Below are 20,162 nucleotides of genomic sequence, written 5' to 3' on the forward strand. Positions count from 1 at the left end.
TGCCCTCTTATGTTTCCAGGAGGCTAGGGGCTCCGGCCGCTGCTCACCCCCAGCCCTGACCACTGCTGGACACGTCGCGCCCCCGGGGGTACAGGGGAGGGCGGCCTTACCAGTCTGTCCCTTCTTGTCCCAGAAGACGTTGCCCCCCCCCCCGCCACTACGTGTCCCCCTCAGCTCTCCCTACGCAGGTGTTCTGCCACCACAAGCCACCGGCACCTCCTGGGAAGAAGGCACCCAGCGTGTGCGGCTGGCTCGTCTCCAGAGTGGAGCCTCAGAAGCTGGGGCATAGTTTTTAAGACCAGTTCCTCTCGGGGAAATGAAGCCATATAGGACGTTTCTCCACTTCACCCCCGGGGGTCAGAATGACCTGTAAGCCACTGACACGCTGCGGGCCAGCGGTCTCTCTCCTTGTGAGCACACAGGCTCACGTGTCCGGATATAAAACGTCCCCAAGAGCCTGGTCAACCCAGCATGTGACGCAAGCCGTGACCCGGGGCCGTGTTCTCACACCCTCTGGCCTCCGCGGAGCTGGTGCGGGACAGAGCCGTCCCGCAAAGTCCGCCCGAGAAGCAGAAGGCGGCCAGGGCCCCCGTACTCCCCAGCGTCCGTGGCGAGGCCGGCCGTGCTGCACCCGGCAGGCAGAACTGCCATTTTTAAGGATGAGAGTGAACGTGGCCGAAGCCTTCCCAGCGGAGTCGGGGCACCTGTGCCCGAGATCTGGGCCCACGCAGGCGCTCGGGCCTGTGGCTCTGGGACGAGGCCAAGAAGCAGCCGAAAAGCACAACTGCCTGCTCACCAGGTGCCCGTCAGCCCGGGCGGGGTTGACTTGCTTGTTTCCCTTAAACAGAACTTTCTTCAGACCAGATTATCTCTTTTTGCACAGGACGAACGTCACCCCCCACTTGGGGAAGAGGCTGGTCGGACCACACAGCAGGGTTGCTGAGCCAGAGCCCCTTCCTTCCTGCTGGGCCCTGAGCCCCCTCCCTTCCTGCTGGCCTCACCCCTCCTCAGGCCGTTGCTCCCCGTGGAAACCTCTTTTTATCAAGTGACCGACGGCCACACCGAAATCCAGTCACTGGTTCTTCTCCCAGAGATGCCCTCCCATCCCACGGCTGACATAAATGACGCTGCCCCAGAGGCAGTCACATCGTGTCTGTGTCCCGGCACACCCGTGCTGGGAGGAAGCCGGGCAGTCCTTCTCCTGACCCTCAGCATCCTTCCTGTGGGCTTTGTCCTGCTTCCCACTCTCCCTTCCCGCCACCCCTTCTCTGCATCCCCCTCGCCCTGGGCTTACCTACCCCTGCGGCGGCGGCTCCAGGGCCCGACTCTGCGTGCGGGGTCAGCCTGCGTGCAGTGTCCGTGAGTGGCCAGGGTGGTCCCCTGACAGGCCCGGCCAGGCCCCTCTGCCCCTGCTTTGTTGCCCAGGGACAACCTCCTTCATTCTATTAAATAAATATGTTCTGCTTTCCTGGAATCCGGTGTTGTTCTCTGTACAAGCAGAGCAAAGAAATCATTTCGCTTCGTTGCCAGGTGTCTTGGCAATGTCTGATTGAACTGCCAGTTAAATTGGAGAAGTTGTTTCTTTTTATTTTTTTAAATGTTTTTGTTTATTTTTGACAGAGAGAGACAGAGAGAGCACTAGCAGGGGAGGGGCAGAGAGAGAGGGAGACACAGAATCCGAAGCAGGCTCCAGGATCTGAGCTGTTAGCACAGAGCCCAAAATGGGGCTCGAACCCACGAACTGTGAGATCGTGACCTGAGCCGAAGTCAGAGGCTCAACCGACAGAGTCACCCAGGCGCCCCCAGAGAAAATGTTTTAAACCCATCTCCCCATGGCTTGGGAAGTGGTCAATTACATAAATACGTCACGGGAATAAAATGATGAATCTGTAATTTAAACAAATCACACGACAGGCATCCCAGCCTCTCCGACAGGTAGAGTGGACCCACGGGGGGCAGAGCGGCCTCTGAGCACGGGCCGGAATCGAGGTCTAGCCTGGGCCCCAGCCTGGGTGTCACCACCAGGTCCCCTGGAGGGACCAGAGCCACAATGGAACCACCTGGGACCTTGTAGAGAAGTCAGTGCTGTGGGCCACCCGCTGATCCTGAGTCAGAATCGGGGCTCGGAAACCAGCCTCGTATTTTCATTTTTTGAATTTCACCTGTTGCTCGTGATGTCCAGCAGCTTGAGAGAAGCAGCTGGAAGGCAGGGCTCAGCAAACCCTCTAAGGGGCAGATACTAAGTACGTCAGGCTTTGCAGACGGTCCGTGCCGCTGCGGGAACCCCAAGCCGCCGCAGACAACATGCAAAGGAACGGCAGTGGCTGCATCCCGGTAAAACTCTACTGGCAGAATGGGCGGTGGCCCCACGGGCTTGGTCTGCTGACCCCGAGCCGGAGGCCCTGTCACCTGAAGGGCGGTAAAATGCAGGTGACCGCAGAGTGGAGGGAAGACAACAGAAATGGGCTCTTGATCCCCACTTTTAAACTAAAATAGTTTTGTAGAATCTTATGTTAATACATACAAACGTCCAACTAGGTATAAACCCCTCTTCCTTTTGTTCCTATATGACTTTAAAAAGAAAACACATTTATAAATTAAACACAAAATACAATAGCAACAGAATTCAAATTAAAAATATAAATTCAACATAGCAGATGATGCTGTTCTGCTGACGCTAAATCGCCCTGCAGTGACTCAGTCCGACTGTCTCCTCCACTGCCAACCGTCCCCCCGTGTGGGCGCCACACAGCTCCCCTCGGACAAGCACGTCCCCGACACATGGAGCATGTGCTGTGTTATGGGCCCTCGGGCTCACGGTCACAGGAGAACAGAGCTCACGGGCACCAAGCCCGCCTAGAGGGCGGCTCCTGAGTGATCAGAGCACATGCGCGTGTGATGTGTGTCGGTGGGGGTGCACTGTGTGCATGGGTGCACATGTGTTATGTGTGTGCACGTGTGGTGTGTGTGCACATGGTGTGTGTGTTCACATGGTGTGTGTGCATGTGGTGCGTGCGCACATGGTGCGTGTGCACACGTGTTACATGTGTGCATGTGTCATGTGGGTGTACACCTCTGTTGTGAGCACGTCATTGTATATGTATGTGTTGTGTATTGTCTGTGAACATGTGTGTGCATGTTATAATGTGTGTGGTGTGAGTATGCAGTGTGTGCACATGTGTCGTGTGTGCATGTTATAAGGTGTGTGTTACGTGTGATGTGTGCATTGTGTGGTGTATTGTGGTGTGGGTTGCAGTATATGCACATGTGTGTACATGTGCAACGTAGGTGGACACGTGGTGTGCATGTGCATGCGTGGTGTGGGTGCATGTGTGGTGTGAGTATGCAGTGTGTGCACGTGTTGTGTGTGTACATGTGTTGTGTGTGCACCTGTATTATGTGCATGTCATGGTACATGTATGTGTTCTGTGTGCATGTGAGTTGCATGCACATTGTATTGTGCACGTGTTGTGTGTACACATGTGTGTGCATGTTATGTGTGCGGTGTGAGTGTGCATGTGTGTACACGTGTGTTGTGTGTGCATATGTGGTGTGTGCATGTTATAATACGTGCACCGTGTGTGTGTAGATGTGTGGTGTGAGTGTGCAGTGTGTGCACGTGTGTGGTGTGAATATCATGGTGTGGGTTGTATACGCACACGTGTTGTGTGTGCATGTGCAGTGTGGGTGGACACGTGTGGCGTGCGTGTGCAGGTGTGCTCACATTGGCATCAGCTGGGAAGCGATAATGCCTTAATCTGCCCACACTCAGGGACGCCCCTGCCCGCGTGTCACCGGAGCCAGCATGGGGCAGACACGTGACAAACCCTGGAGAGAGGAGGAGGTGCACCCGAGAATTGTCCTTCCCCTCCTGCTTCCCCGTCCCCTTTCCTCTGGTATACCTGGGGGGGAGGGGGTAGAGCTGTGCTGGAAACAGGGGCCCACGGGGAGGGGTCTCCAACCAGACAGAAACCCTGACAGCCACCAGGGCATCGTGGGGACACAGCACTCACAGAGGGAGGGAACACAACACAAAAACCTCCTGATGGCACCGGGGGCTGAGCTGTGTCTGCTGCTCTGCTCAAGCTCGGGACACGCTCACTCACAGAGTTGTCCCCGTGCCTCGTGGAGTAGACACACACACACACGCAGACACGGACACACGCATGCACTCACACAGATGCACACGCAAACGCATGCACACACACATGCATTCACACACACAGACACACAGGCACACACACATCCACACAGAAACATGTACGTGCAGACACACACGTACACTTATACACACATGCACACACAGACACACATGCACTAACATACAGACATACATGTACATACCAACACACACCTGTACACACACAGGCACACACGGACACACATGCATGCACATGCACACGCACATGCAAACACAGACACATGCATGCGCATAGAAACATGTACATACCGACACACACATGCACTTATACACACCTGCACACACAGACACACATGCACTAACATACAGGCACACGTGTACACACCAACACATGTAAGCACTCACACACATGCTCATGCAGGCACACACATACACTCACACAGATGCAGAGAGATGCATGCTTGCACACAGACGCATATACACACAGACACATGCATGAACTCATACACACGCATACACAAACGAACTCATCCATACACATGCAGACACGTGTACACATGCATGCACTTATACACACCTGCACACAGATGCACGCGCACATGCATTAACATACACACGTGAACACACCAACACACGCATGCACCCACACACATGCACACGCAGGCACATATATACACACACGTGCCCTTTTCCCAACACCCCTCCAATGAAGTCGTGCTGCACGTCGGTACTTCTCGTGTCCCTACAACAGAGGCCACGGTCTGCCCACGTGGCCGCCAGCCGTGATGCAGCCCAACCCCCAGGGTGCCACAGGCCAGTGCGGCCGTCACAGAAGGGCCAGCGCACTCCGGAGCTGAGCGTCCCCCTGCCTGGCTCATTAGGGCTACGAGTCTTACCGAGCTCATTAGGGCAGCAGGTCTCACCGAGCTCGTGGGATGCGGGGACAGAGCCGTCCCCACAAAGAACAACTGTCACCAATCACTTTCCCTGCTCCCGCCCCCTGGGAAGGGGGCCCTCTCATAAATAAAAGAGCTGGCACTAGTCTCCAGACTGTTTTTATTATTGGCTTAATTTGTCTTCCCTGATACAGATATAAATATTTTATGTCCCGTCGCCTAGAGATTTGGTTATGACAATCGCTCCTGCTCCCTGCGCACCCACAGAAACACCTGAGCGGGGAAATCTGCCCCCCACCTAGCATGCCAGACCGCTGGCCACCTCTGCAGGACGAGGGTCTGGGTGAGGGACAGAGCCATCAGGGGGCAGCTGTGAGAAGGTGACACAACACGGGGACCCTTACTCAACAACCTGTGCCACCCCTGAGGAGCCCTAACAATCCCATCCAATACCCTGCAAGTGTGGGCTCTAATTCTCGCTCAGGAGTTAAAATCGTCCTGACCTGTCAGGGCAGTGCCTTGGCGCTGGGAAGTCTCAAGGACATATGACGAGAGCCTACGGGCATTCATAAAAGACTTCCGGGAAGGCGCTGGAAATATGACTGTGTAAATAACTCTATAGCTTTTCTGTAGAGTAGCAATAATCAGTGAGGGGAAAATCCCAATACCTTCCATTCCAGCAGCAGAAGGTATACGTTTTTACAGGACTGAGAGACTTATTTGTAAGAAAGCTGTAAAACTTTACTGAGGCACACGAGGAAAAGGAGAGATATGCACGTGTACAAAACCATGTCCTACAGCGGTGCCCAGCCTGGTCCTCAGACCCTGTGAATGTGTCCCCTTACACGGCAAAAGTGAATGATGGTGACCTGGGGGCATGGGCCTGGACTGTCTGTGGCTGACGTCATGACCAGGGTCCTCAGGACAGGGACGCAGGAGGGCCAGAGAGCAGGAGGGAGCTGGGCCCCGCCGGCTTGGCAGGGAGCGAGGGGCCACGACCCGGGGTGGGGGGTGTGGAAGGCAAGGGACCCGCTCCCTGGGGCCCCAGCAGGAACCAGCCCTGCCCACCGCTCAGGTCGACCTCCCGAACCCTAAGTTACTTCAAACCCCTACGTTTGTAGTAATTTGTTATAGCAGCGACAGGGAAAAATATACGTTTTAAAGGAAAAGAAGGAAAAAGAAAAACACGTATAACTGAGTTTGTTCCAAAGTTATGTGTAAGTTTAGCCTATTTCAGTCAAAAATCCAAGCTAGTTTTCATGGAATATGACAGCGTAACTATACCTCGTCCTAAATAAACGGGACGGTTGCGAAAACTGACCCGTGAGAAGGGCCAGAAGGTGCTGGCACCCGTGTCACCAGCTGTGTGCACAGCGTGGCCGCCGCAGGACCTGGTGGCCGCCCCGCCAAGACAAGCTTATCCGAGTGTCACGGTTGCATGAGTCACATGCTATTTGGCATAAGACAGATGCCATTTTTCCTGTGAAATCAGTGAAAATGTGAAAACACAAAACTGTGCATTTGCTGGTGCACCGAGTCCTGAGGAAGTGGGGTCTGCGGCGCCTGGGACGGGGGCACTGCTGGCTTCCTCAGGAGGCCTCTGGCCGGTGAGCAGGGGTCAGGAGGCTGGGCTCCAGGACAGGGTCAGCAGCCCTGGAAGGCCCCCGAAGGCCCCACAACCTTGGGGCGGCCGAACTGGGGTCTGACGTGAGTGGGGCAGCGAGAGGGAGCGAGAAGGTCACGGTGACACCGGCATCCTTGTTTGCAGGTCTGGGTAGACAGAACCCAGTGCAGGGGTGGCCCAGGGCAAGCAGCGGCCCCCAGGGGACACGTGTGGGAGGTGGGCTGTGTGGCAGGTGGGCCTGGGAACTCTGTGCACCTGCCCAGAGGGGCTGCGGGGGAGGGGGGTGTGCAGGGAGCGTGGGGCCAGACGAGGCCGGGCCGGCCTGTCACAGTGTCACCCTCACCCTCGGGGGGGCACAGGCCCGCCCGCCGCCTGCACCCACAGGACGTTTGAGCCTTTTCTGGGAGAAGACGGTGACCCTGCTCTTCAGCCTCAAGGCTTTAAGCAGAAATAAAAGCAGCCTAATTACTTTTTAAAAATTCCGTTGATGCTTTTGTATTCAAATGTTACCCAGAGAGAGTGAGCTGGACCACGGCTATGCAAATGAGGCTGTGCCCCGGAAGGGAGGGCGCCGTCCTGGGCACCGACACCCTCCTCCCTGCTCACCCGCCTCTGCAGTCTCCAGTGGACACTTGAGAGCAGTGGAGGCCCCGGGGCTAGTTTGGTGGCACCGTCCCCGTGGGGGTTCACGGCTTGCACGACACCGCGGTCCCCGGAGCCCGTGCAGGGCTGTGCAGGCCCTGCTCTGAGGGCTCAGTGGCCGGTGTCCCGTCACCCCCAGGCCACCGAGTCACGAACACCCGAGTGTCGGCCGCAGGTCGACCACCGCCCGCACCCGAGTGGCGGCCAGGCCAGAGCCTGGGATCTTGGCCACTATTCCACACACAAAGGACCCAACAGGGCCCTGCCCACATGAGCCTCCTGCTGGAGGCCCCGTGGCACACACACACCCCTACCTTGCTGCACCTGACAGGTGAGGGGACGGCCATTCCACAAGTACCCCGTGCAGCCTCTCAGCTGTCAGGGGTGTGGGACATCTGGCGGGACGCGTGGTGGCCTGCGGCGCTACGGGCTGGGGGTGGCGCTCCCATCTCCTGCAGTCGGGCCGGGTGCGCGGAAGCCTTTGTCTGTGTCCAGTAAGGAGCAGACACCCGGGCAACCGTACAGGCAGGGACGACACCAGAAGACATCTTGACTCACATGTGAGGTGCAGGTGCCGAGGCAGAGGGAAGACACAGGAGCCGAATGGCCCTGGGGGACGGGGGAAGTGGGGTGTGGCCACGGGAGCCGAGGAGCAAACACCCTTGGGACAAACAGAGGCAACAAAAGCTGTATCGTTCACTCTAAAAGCAGGACAGGCTCCAACCAAAATGGGCGGGGCAGGGCCAGTCTCCCCACCCCAGGCCCGGTTGGCGCAACCCCGGGTCGAGGCTGGGACGAGGCGGCCTGGGCGTCCTTGTCCAGCACACAGGGCATGTGTCCTGCCTTCGTGCTGTGAACGCGTAGCACGCCCCAACCAAGTACGAGGTTAGCTGTGGGCCTGTCACAAACGTTGTCATAAACGGCCCTTACCAGGCGAGGCACTTCCCTACCACTCCTACTTCGTGGAATAGTTTCATCATTAAAGGGTGTTGGATTTTGTCAAGTGATTTTTCTCTTCAACTGAGAGGATCGTGTGGTTTTCTCCTTTACTCCATCCCTAGATGCACTGCAGGGACTGATTCTCCGATGTTAGCCAAGCCTTGTGCCTCTGAGACAAATCTCACTCGGTCGTGGTGAACAGTCCTTTTTCTCTCTCTACTCCATTTGCTGCTGTTTTGCGGATGAGTTTCGTGTTTACGTTCGTGGTAGGCATCGGTCTGTGGTTCTCCTGTAAGGCTCTGGCTTGGCCGCGGAGGTAAGACTGACGTCAGAGTCGGGCTAAGCTCCCTCTTCGATAGCTTTGGGAGAGTTTGTGAAGGATTTGCGTTAACACTTCTCTAAGTGTTTTTGTAGAATTCACCAGCGAATCCAGCTCCCATTTGGGGACGTATGTTAACTGCCCTCCTGCTGTCTTCCCTTGTCATAGGTCTATTTTCACTTTCATTATCTTTTTGAGTCAGTTTTGGTCTAGCTCTTCCCAGGAATTTGTCCATTTCCTCTAAGTTGCGTAACTCATTGGCACACAACTGCTCAAAATATTCCCTTTTAATCCTTTTTATTTCTGTAAGGTTGGTAGCATCGCCCCCTCTTTCATTCCTGATCTTAGTAATCTCAGTCTTCAGTCTCTGTTTGGTCAGCTTTGCTGGTCTTTACAAAGAACCGATTTGGGGTTTTGTCTATTTTCCTCTACCATTTTTTCTATTCTACGTTGTATTTACTTCCGCTCTTATCAGAATTATCTCTTCCCTTCTGCTTGCTCTACACTGAGTTTGCTCTCCTTACTTTCTGAAGGTGGAAGCTGAGGTTATTAACTGGAAATCTTTTCTAACGTTTGCGTTCATGGCCACAGACTTCCCTCTGAGCACTACATAAGTTGCACCCAGTAGGTTTACGTACATTAATGTTTTCATTTCTACTCACCTCAAAGTATTTCCTAACCTCCTTGCAGTGTCTTCTTTGGCCCAGTGGCTACTTAAGACTGTGTTGTGGAATGTGCGTGTACTTGTGGCTTCCCAAATTTCCTTCCCCTGCTGATTTCTAGTTCTGTCCCAATATCATCAGAGAAGATACTCTGTATGATTGCAGATTCTTCAGCACATGCTGACTTACCCTGGCCCAAACATACGGGCCACCCAGGACAACGTCCCATGTGTCCTGCTGCCAGCTGGAGCGTCCCGAGGTGGCCTCTTGGGTCCAGCTCACAGATGGCATTGTTTGCCCCTTCTCTTTCCTTCTGTACCTTCTGTCTAGTTTTCTGTCCACTACTGGAAGTGTGGCACTCGAGTCCCCACCTGTTGTTTATTGATTGTCTCTCTCCCTTCATTTCTAAGTTCAGGATGAGCTCGTCTCAAGATCCTTAACTACGTCCGCAAATAAGGTCCTTATTCCAAATAAGGTCACATTCACAGATTCCCGGGTACCCGGTGGGCATACCTCTGCGGCGGGTAGTATTCCACCCATTCCGCAGGGACAACGAGCTAACTGCGCAAAAAGCCAGGATCTCGCCTGTCGTGCAGCTCTGGGAGACGACAGGAGCCCCTCGCGGCTCTCCTGACTGCATGTCTCGGCTCCACCCACCAGAGCCCTGGCAACAGGAGGCCCGCAAGGGATGCTTCCTTCTGTGTTTGTGTGCTGCTACACGCTCTCACCTGAGCTGTTGGTCAGGTACAAGGCCGGGCCGGGGGACATATCTGCGGCCTCAGGGCCGCCACCTTCAACACTGGAGCGATGACAGTCCCCCCTATTAGGCAACACTGACCCCCGCCCTTGCCCACCAGGTGAGAACCAGCTTTTCCAGCGGGCCAGGGGACCCGCTGGGCCCTGGCAGGCATTTCTGTGAGCACTGGGGGATCACATCCAGGGAACTTTGGGGAAGAAAGCTTCTTTGGAAGTTTCCCCTTTCCTGGTCTCACCCTCCAAAGGCTTAGCCATCAGCACTAAGGGTGGAGGAGTCCCAGAGATCGGGGGCTTGCCCCAGAGCCCCTGCCCCCATCACAGTGCAGCCGTTATCTCCCTGAGAGCACAATGGGGGTGCGGCCGCCCAGCTCACGCCGGCAATACCGGGCCGGAACCACCAGACCCTCCCGCCACGCGGCCGCCTGCCCTCCCCGTGCTCCCGCTGGCAGACATGACAGCCAGCCATGGGAAATGGCCAGATTTGACTTCCTCTATCACCGCGGTTTCCATTCCAGTTTCCATGGAAACCGCCATCTGAATGTGGGCCAGGAAGGGGGAGTGAGAAGCTTTAAAATGATGATAGTTGAAAAACTTTCATGGGCCTGTGTTTCCTGCTACTGGGGTTTCCATGGAAACCCAGACCAAAGACGGAGCCGGATGGAGAAGGCGCTGGGTGTCTTCCACCATGGTGACTGGCGGCTCCCGGGGGCAACCGTCCGCCCCTCCCAAGGGTGCGGGAGCACGCTCCCAGATCCCGACGGGCCACGTTCCTCCAGGGGGTGGGGACACCACAAGGGAGCAAGGGAAAGGGGGCGGCCGCCTGCCATCCTGAAACAGGACCCGAGACACCATTCTCCTCCACCCAGGACCATGGCCCGCACCCCGATCTACACACACCCCTGAGGGGCAAGCAAGGTGGGGGGGCAGTGGGCCTGGGAGCCCCCCCTCCCCTGATCTGCCTCTCACATGCAGCACGTACACACCCTCTCACACACAGCACATACGTGCACACACGTGTGCACACACACCTCAGCATCCACGTGCTTGCACACTTGCTCACTGCTGGGCTTGGCGTCGACCTCCTAACGGTCGTCTGTGCCCGCACCCCGTCCCCTTTGCAGTCACCGAGGGGCCGCAGGCTGGAGGCTGAGGGCCGGGGCAGGGGCAGGCCCGCCAGGCTGGGGAGGACACCGTGTCAGCAGCGCCCGACCTGTGCGTCTCACCCTGACAGGGACTCTCACTGCCCCCGAGCCCTTGTCCAGAACCATCCCCTGGGGGCCGCGGACTCGGTATCTGGGCAGCCGCAGAACACGGCCCACGACTGCAGCCCCCGGGGACACCGTGGCCTCTGCAGCCTGGGTTCCTCTGGTCGGTGGCCAGCATGTCGGCCCTGGGGCGAGACCCAAAGAGGCAGAAGGGCCCGGCGGCCCTGCCCTGGCCTGAGGGAAGCGCTCTGAGCTCTGTCCCCCAGCAGCCTGCTGAGCCCTCCTTCCTCTTCCGTTAAACAGGACTCAGGGTGCCCTCTGACTCGTCTTCCCCTTTACCAAGGTCCCCATCCTGGAGGCTCCTTCCCTTCAAAGCCCTGGGGCCCTTTGCTGCTCTCAGTGCCCCCGCCCCCGCCCAACGACCGTCCCTCGCGGAGGACGGGCTGCATTCAAGAGGCCGTGGACACACCTCACCGGCTCACGCTGGGTGGGCCTCGCCAGGTCTCAGACAACCCACAGACCCCGCGTGAGGAGACACGGGGGGGGGGTGGACCGAGGTCAGGCCCCCCGCCCGGCCACCATGCGGGACACACACCGGCCTCCATGGCCCCTGCCCCGAGAATTTTGTGTAAGGAGACGGCCGGAACCCGCCAGACACAAGTTGGGCCCGGAAAAGGCCAGTGAGAGCCAAGTTCGAGGGGCCACAGCCGGGGCTGCGACGCCTCCCCGCACCATTCCAGCTCCCCAAAGTCAGAAAGAAGACACGGAGACCACGGCTCCCAGGCACGAGGCATCAACGTGAGCCTAGGAGGAGCCCAAAAGACACACAGACGTCAGCCAGCCTGCGTGGCGGCGCCCCCGGCTCTGACCGCTCGTGTCCCATGGATGAATCACCCACACCTCGCCTGCCGCCCACACAGCTGGAGCAGGTGCCGGGCGCAGGGTGTTCACCTAGGGTGCCAGGCAGACGGCAGAGGCGGGGTCCCCGCGCCCACAATCGCAGATTGAGGGGCGGTGTGACCGCGTCCGGCGAGCGCTCAGTGGTCACTCTGCGGCCAACGATCGATGAAGCTTGGGGTTCCAAGGAGGCTTGAGGGACGGACACCTCCACAGGCCCACGTCAGAGGAGACGCCCTGGGAGAAGTTACAGCCACGGCGAGACCCGACCCACAAAAACGCTCATCCCAGACGGCCGTGGTGTCGGCCCCAGACCACCGCCTGGGCAGAGGCCTGGAGGCGGACACAGCGGTGAGGGGACAGTGAGTGCGGACGCAGCAGGCAGGTGCCCCTCAGTGTCACGAGGACAGAGGGAGAGCCTTTGGCCGGGGTGGGGACACTGCGGGATACGTGCTCTCAGATCACTGTGGCTGCAGTGCAAAGGGTCCCGGAGGACATGTGGTCGTGTGGCTGGGCCTCGAGGGGCTTTTCTCCCCCCTGCACCGGGTCTTGAACCCCGGGTACCCCCCTCAGCCATCGTGTCCCCCCGCCCAGAGCCGCAGGGGACAGCTTGGAAGTTAAGGCCCCTTTACTGCAGAGAGGTGAGGAGGGGAGGACAGAAGAGGGGGCAGCCCGGAGAGGGCACCGTGTGTGGGGGTGTCCCTGCAGCCCCACCTGTCTGACCCCAGAGCTCACGCTCTTAACCTCTGAACTTGGGCCTGGTGATATGGGGAGAGAGAAGCAAAGGAAGATACCAAACAACCGTCACTGATTTGGAAATTCTGCCAAGAGCTGGCCCTGCCCCGCACGGCCCGGCCTGGAGCTGTCCTCCGGGAAGAAGAGGCAGGCGCCTCCTACCCCTCGCTCCGAGGCTCCCCCAGCTCAGAGGGAAGGAGGGCAGCAAACATCTGTGTGGGGGGGGGGGGGGTCCACCATGGGGTGAGGAGAGAGGGACCGTGGGCCGGCATTCCACAAAAAGTAGGTCCCTGTGTCCCCTCGGCCCCCCGAGGTGGTCTGGGTGGACGTCTTACAGCTAAGGAAACAGACAGCGTCCTCAGCGTGCCCTGCACTCTGAGTGGGACGCAGCCTCGTCCTACGTCCACCTCCCTTTTGCGGGCAAGCCGCTGCTTCTGAGCGTGGGCCTTGCTCACCAGCCCCTGGCACCACCAAAGCAGGTGAACAGACCCCCCCAGAAGGCTGCCCTGGCTGAAGGAGCTCATCAGAAGAGGGGGTGTGTTTTATAGCTGGAGAACAGGGCCAAAGAAAATCGCTTCTCACCAAACATAGTTGAAACGTTCTCACGGCCAGGCTGCTAACGAGGTTTAGTCCCTCAGGGATCCAAATTGCAGACTCGGTGCCTATCGTTTCCGAGAAGCATGGCTCGGCACGTGTCTTCCTTCTGACTATGCGGGTGGCCCACAGGGCGGCCCCTTGGAAGCAAAGCACTGATGTCAGAGAGGAGGCCAGCGGAGCAGGAGCCCTGGGAGCGCTGGGGGACCCAGGGGCCGGGACCAGGGGCCCTGGAGCTGCGGTCCATCCGGAGGCCCGGCCCCCCTGGGCTGCGGAAAGCCGGGGAAGCCAACGGGGCAGGAGCTTGGGGCTCGTCCAGGCTGAGTCTGGGAGAAGGCAGGGACTGAGCCAGCCGCGATTTAGCACAAGCTGGCCGCTAGAGCCTTCCCCCCGCCCCCCCGATTTCCAGGGCTGCACAGTAAGCTCTGGGTCCACCCGGCCGCCCACCCTGTCCGTCGGGGCAGAGCTGTGATTAGCGCACTCACAGCGCCATGGGACAGAAAGTGCCCCAGAGTAGGGAGTGTCCTGAGGGCAGGTGTGGGGGCAGATTTCCTCTTTCAGGGACCTAGATATTAATGAAACCTCTCAGGAGACGGTCACAAGGACAGACTCCAGAGGACTTGTGGGGCGGGGCTGAGCGCACCTGCCCCCGAAGCCTGGCCCCCGCAGGTGCAGCCACCGCCCTCCCCCAGCACTTCCCGGGGCCCGACCCACCCCCAGCGTACATGACGCACAAACACAATGCACAAACACAGTGCATGATGCAGCAGTCAGAGCACTTAGTGAGGACTAACTCAGCCCCACGCACACGCGGGGGACGAGTCTAACCCAAACATCACTCACAGTGCGTCAGCGCCATCCACGTGCTATGACTGCCCTGTGCCCGACCGTCCTGGCCAGGGCCTGGGGATGGCCGTGGGCAGGCCCGGGGCACTTGGGAGTGTCCGCTGACCCTCTCCAGGCCGTGCAGGTGATAAGCAGGTGGTCAGTGGACGTCACACCCAGACAGCTGGGCCCCAGAGCAGGTACATGCTCACACAGACACACACATAGTCACACACACGACTCAGACACTGTCCCCCCGCTGGCTCCTAGCCCAGGGCAGCCACCCGGTGGGCAGAGTCCCCGCAGCAGGCACGGCTTCCATCAGACGCTTGGCCCCCTCCCCAGAAACCAGGGTACAGGCACCCACACGGCTCCCTGGGGTGGCAGATTTGGAGCAAGGCCCCCGGGAAGGGGCCTCCGCAGGGCCAGGCCACCTGACACCCGGAACCAGCCGCAGCACTGTGCCTCGCTGGGACTCAGGGGTGCTGACCAGCCGAGCCGGGGTCAGCAGGCTGGCGGGGAAGGAGCCGGCCCAGGCCTCAGGGTGTGTGCGTCCCGGGGATGGGGTCCAAGCAGGCCGGGGGGCCGTGAGCCGCTCACCAGCACTGCAACAGGTCTAAGGGCCAAGGACTCGGCCGGGAGGCCAGCAACGCTTCTGTGTCCCCATCAGCAGTTCCTGCCCACCAGCCTCGGGGTGGCCGGGACCTCTCACCGGCCCGCCTGGCGCTCCAGGACAGGCAGGACAGCCCCGTGATGGTCTCAGCAGGCCCCGACGGCGACCCCAAGCCGTCGCTGGGCCTCGGCCCCGGGAGAGGGAGGGGAGCAGGTGGAGACCCCCGGAGGCCGGTGCGGGGGACGGGGAGGGGCGGGGCGGGGCCCCCGGCTCTGGGAGGACGGACGGGAGGAGGACGCCCCAAAAGTTGGCGCCGCCTCCTCGGAACTCACCACGCGTGACCAGCAGGCCTGCCCCCGCCGGAAGCCAGCGTCCCAGAAGCCGCCTTCCCGGAAGCGACGTGCCAGCCGCTCTCCCTGCGCCGTCGGGGGGGCCGAGCCCCACAGCCCCTGAACCCCTGTCCCTCAGATCAGATTCCCTTCCACCCAGCACGCGGGGCCAGGGGCCAGGGAAGAAGGACGCGGCCGTTGGGGCCCCCCGGGGGCAGCAGAGGCGAACCGCTGTGCGCCGTGACCGCCAGGCCCCGGGGGTCGGGGGGGGGGGGGGGTCGGCGGGGAAGCCCGGCTCAGCTGCGAGGGAGCAGGACTCGGGCCTCTGCTCGGGCAGGCCATCTCGCTGCTCTTCCTCCTGGACAGTGACAGCAGCTCACGAGCCCGCGGGTGGGGGAGGCATCTGTCCCTGCGGAGGGCGGAGGAGCCGGCGCGGGGGCCCCTGCCGCCACCCTGACGGCTGAGCGTCCGCCGCTGAGGGCCGGCCCCTCGCCCCGTGGGACCCAGGCCGCCAGAACCAGCCCGTGCGCCCCAGCCTTGCCAGCAAGACTGTCGGTTCCAGAGCACTGGCCTGTCCGCAGCCCAGGTCACCAGCGTTCACTGAGGATGCCAGGACGGCTGGGTTCCGGGGGGGCCTTGGTATTATAACCACGCTCCATGATGGCACAAGCTTGGTCCTTTATCTCCAGAGCCCTCTGTGTCTGTGTGTCTGTCTGTTTCTGAGCCTGTCGCCAGGAAGCCTGGGCCACTCTGGCTCTGACCCCGGTGACTGCAGGAACAACACCCGGCAGGCCCCCGCTGAGGCGCCAGAGCGAGGCGGATGGGTGACAAGGCGCAGCGGGAACGTTCAGGTCCCCCGCCTACTAGTTTGGAGGCCTCCTTCATTCCTACCCCAAGCCCCGCGAGACGCCCTTCGAGTAAATGGCGTGTCCTTTCTACAAGTCCCTACCTTTGCCGTAGTTCCTTCACAGTCCTCACCGGTGTAACCGAAGAGGCCGACCAGCCCACGCCGCCAGGAGGCCACGGTGCCCGGTGCCCAGAGAGCACAGCGCCTCCCCAGACGGGCGCCCGGCCTCCTCCCCAGACACGCTGTGTGTCTGTCCGCACCGCGGAAACAATCCAGAGAAGAGGTGTGGACAGCCTGAATGTCTTTCCAGATACTTACTCCTTAAGTTATACAAAATGGGGAAAACAGCGTCTTCCAGTATTTAACAGTTTTCTGAAATAATTACCCAGTTCTGTGGAAATACCAGGGTTTCTGGCCGCCTGGGCCGCTGCGGCTGGGAGGTGGGACAAGAGGCAGATCGGCTGCCTCCATCCTCTGGCCCTGACCTCTGACCTCACACTCAAAGGCCTGGGGGTGTGGGGCCCGGGACAGGGTGACACTGGAGGTGGCAAGGTCCCCTCCCCCATGCCGTGTCTTTTCCTGCCGCATTCAACTCCACCTGGGGCCCTGAGCTGCTTAGACTCGGGAGGATGGCCCCAAACAAGCCTAAACAGGGATCAAGGCCATACAAAGGTGTCTGTCAATAGCAGATGGCTGAGCCGTGGTCACTCCCACCCTGCTCGTGGGGCTGTGGTTCCTGGCAGCAAAGCCTCCTGAACGAGCTACCAGGGATGCGCCCCCCCAAGGGACCTATGGACTTGGGTGGGGCCAGAGGCTCCACCCTGTCACTGGGAAGCACGAGAAGCAGGTGACAGAATCCGTGCTGGGGTGGAGCCGTGTCACCTGCTCCTAGGCCGCATGGCCAAGGTCTGGGTGGTAGGGGGCTCAGAACACAGGTGATGGGGACATGCTGGCCGATGGGTCCCCAGCATTCAGGGCCAGGGGACCTTCAGCACAGGGATGGGGGGCAGGACTCAGGGGGCAGGGCTGGCAGCAGAAGGGGCACGCGTGGGTGTCCTTAGATGCTCTCCTGGGCAGATTCTCTCTGATCATGGCTGACTGAGAAGGACATGAGAACCTGGTGAGGAGTTCGAAGTTTATCTTAAGGACAGGGGTCAGCAGACCATGGCCTTGGGGTCAGATCCAGAGGTCAACAGATCACAGCCTTCGGGTCAGATCCAAAGGCTAGCAGATCACGGCCTCTTTCTGGATGGCTACCAAGCTAAGAATAGTTTTTATACTTTAAGTAGTTGAAACACAACGAGGAATAATATTTCCTGATACATGAAAATTATACAGAACCCAAATTTCAGCGTGATAGATAAAGCCTCATCGGTTCAGGCCGCGCTTCTCTGGTTCCGCACTGACCGGGCTGTGTCCACGTCAGAATCAAGCAGTCGACAGCATAGATTACAGGGCCCTTGCAGCTAAACTATTTATCCTCTGGAACTTTAAAGAAAAGGCTTATCGACCTCTGCTGAAAGTGATCAGAAGCCATTAAAGATTTCTCACCTAGGGGCGCCTGGGTGGCTCAGTGGGTTGGGCGTCCGACTTCAGCTCAGGTCATGATCTCACGGTTTCTGGGTCCAAGTCCTGCGTCGGGCTCTGTGCTGACAGCTCACAGCCTGGAGCCTGCTTCAGATTCTGTGTCTCCCTCCCTCTCTGCCCCTGCCCCTGCTCATGCTCTGTCTCTCTCTGTCTCTCAAAAATAAATAAATGTTAAAAAAGACAAATTGAAAAAAAAAAAAAAGATTTGTCACCTAAGAAAGGCCCAGAATAAAACAGTGATACGGCCCGCGGGTCCACAGGCAAAGACTGTCCATCTGCCACCTCTTGAGGGGAATGATTTGTGCAAGGGCAGGACGGCACAGGGAAGCAAGTGGAACCAAACCCAGCTGAGTGTGCAAACCTTTATTTCCACGCACGCAATCACGTCTCCTGTCGTGGCTCACGGGCGGGCGACCTCACTGTCTGCAAGCACGTTGCCCCAGAATCTCACCGGGACGTAGATGCGTTGACCCCTTGCACAGGCGTCACATGAGCCCTCGGGCCAAGACTCCGCGCCCTGCCTGGAGTGAGTGGGCAGGACCAACGGACCTAGACCCCGACGGAGGCGCTGAAGGGCTCGCCCTGCTGGACTCGCTGACCTCAAGCTGCATCAGGGCTGGCAGGGTCTGAACAATCCTTAGAACCATCTGGTGATCTTGAACTCCATTCAGTTCACCAATGAAAAATAATTTCTAACATCCAATTAGACCCTCTGGTGTCGATTTTGATAATAATATCTGAAGTACTAAGTAACCACCCGCAGAATATTGCAAACGCCCACAGTCCCTAGGGGTAGAGTCAGCCTACACGTGTCACAATTTTCATGCCTCACACTGTTAAAGCAGGTCGGCACGCGGAGAGCGATGCCTCCTCATTCTCGGCGCTGGGAAGGGCTCCACGCACAGACGTACACTGGGACCCCGAGATCCTGCCACGAGCCCAGAGCACCAGCGGCAGCGGCTACATCTGGGTCCCTTTCCCTAGAGGCTGGAAGGGACTTCCTCCTCCAAAGACACTGTGACAGCAAGGACAAGACAAGCATTTGATGTATCTGATGCAAGAAAGAAAGGCAAGACGCACGAGGCGGGTGTCCCGTGAACAGGGGCTGAGCCTTCGCATGACATCACCACCGGCACCACCAGCACCTACGCTTGAGCTGGAGGAGTGATCAGCCCGTCGTTCCTCTCTCCTGCCTGTCGTGTGATCAACGCCTCCCCCCAGCCGGTGCCTCCAGAGAAGCAGGAGGACAGGATGTACAGAGATACAAAAGAGAAGGTTCCTTCTAGGAACTGGCTCACACGGTTATAGAGGCCAAGCAGCCCCAGGGTCTGCCGTCCACCAGCAGGACCCCCAGGAAAGCTGGTAGTGGGATTCCGTCCGAGTCCAAAGTCCTGAGAAGCAGAGACTCCGACGTCCAAAGGCAGGAGAAGCCGGACGTCCCAGGCGAAGAAGAGAGAGTAAAGCAGCCCTTCCTCAGCCTTTTTGTTCTATTTGGGCCTTCACCAGATTAGATGAGGCCCGCCCATTAGATGAGGCAGACCACCAACCTCCTTTATAGTTACTGAATCACGTGCGAATCTCCTCAAGAAACACCCTCACAGATACACCCGGGAGTAACATTTGATCGGCTCTCTGGGCGTCCCTGAGCCCAGTCAAGTTGACACATAAAACTCACCATCAGAATGGCAATGCTAAGTGAGGCAGTACAGGCTCTAATTACAAGCACTTGTTGAACTATTTGGATGACATTTATTTGAGGCGTGTGACAAATTACACCCCCCCACACACACACACAACATTCTCATCCAAATATGTTTAGAAGATAAAATTTTTGTATAAAGGGAAAATTATTACTGTCGTAAAATTATAAAAAAAACACATCAGAGATTTTGTTAAACTAATTAGCTACTGAAGAAACCAGGAAGACACTACAGTTGGTAAGAGGATTAACACACATACACGCTGCAATCAGGAATTCTGAAATGAGTTTGTAAGTAAGTAAACACTGGTCCGTATCCGGCCAGTTGTATTCCCCCAGACACAATTTATTTGCAATTCTATGGGCATTACTCTAAGTCTGCACAACTCAGGGTTGTAAAATAGCCCACAGACAAGGAAGGACGTCGGCCCCCGTGCAGTCAGGCCAGACAGGCGCCCCACACAGTCTTCCAATTTTCCCCCACAGTATATTAGTGTCAAAAAACAAAACGCGGCCAAGCAAATGTAAGATCTAATTGGCTTTGGGAAGCGATTCATGAGTGGGGCAGCAGCCCATCCGGGAGGCAGAGGGGTGCTCCGCTGATCTGCCCGAGAGGAAGGTTGGCAAAGGCAGAGAGAGGATGTAAACACAAGAAGAAAGGGGTTTATCAGCAGGGTTACTCTCCCAGGGGACCGGAAGGGCTCTATCAGAAAGTTTCCTGGGATTGATCTGGAAATCCCACGTCTGCTGGTGAAAGCTCACTCCCCTGCGGGGGTGGGGGGTGGAACTGCAGGCAGGTTACCTGTTGAGTCTTTCGGTTTGCTGACTTGGGGCCTTAGCCTGAGTGACACC

This window comes from Puma concolor, chromosome D2 (genome assembly GCF_028749965.1).
Source record: "Puma concolor isolate L17-30 chromosome D2, mPumCon1.1.hap2, whole genome shotgun sequence".
NCBI classification, from domain to species: Eukaryota; Metazoa; Chordata; class Mammalia; order Carnivora; family Felidae; genus Puma; species Puma concolor.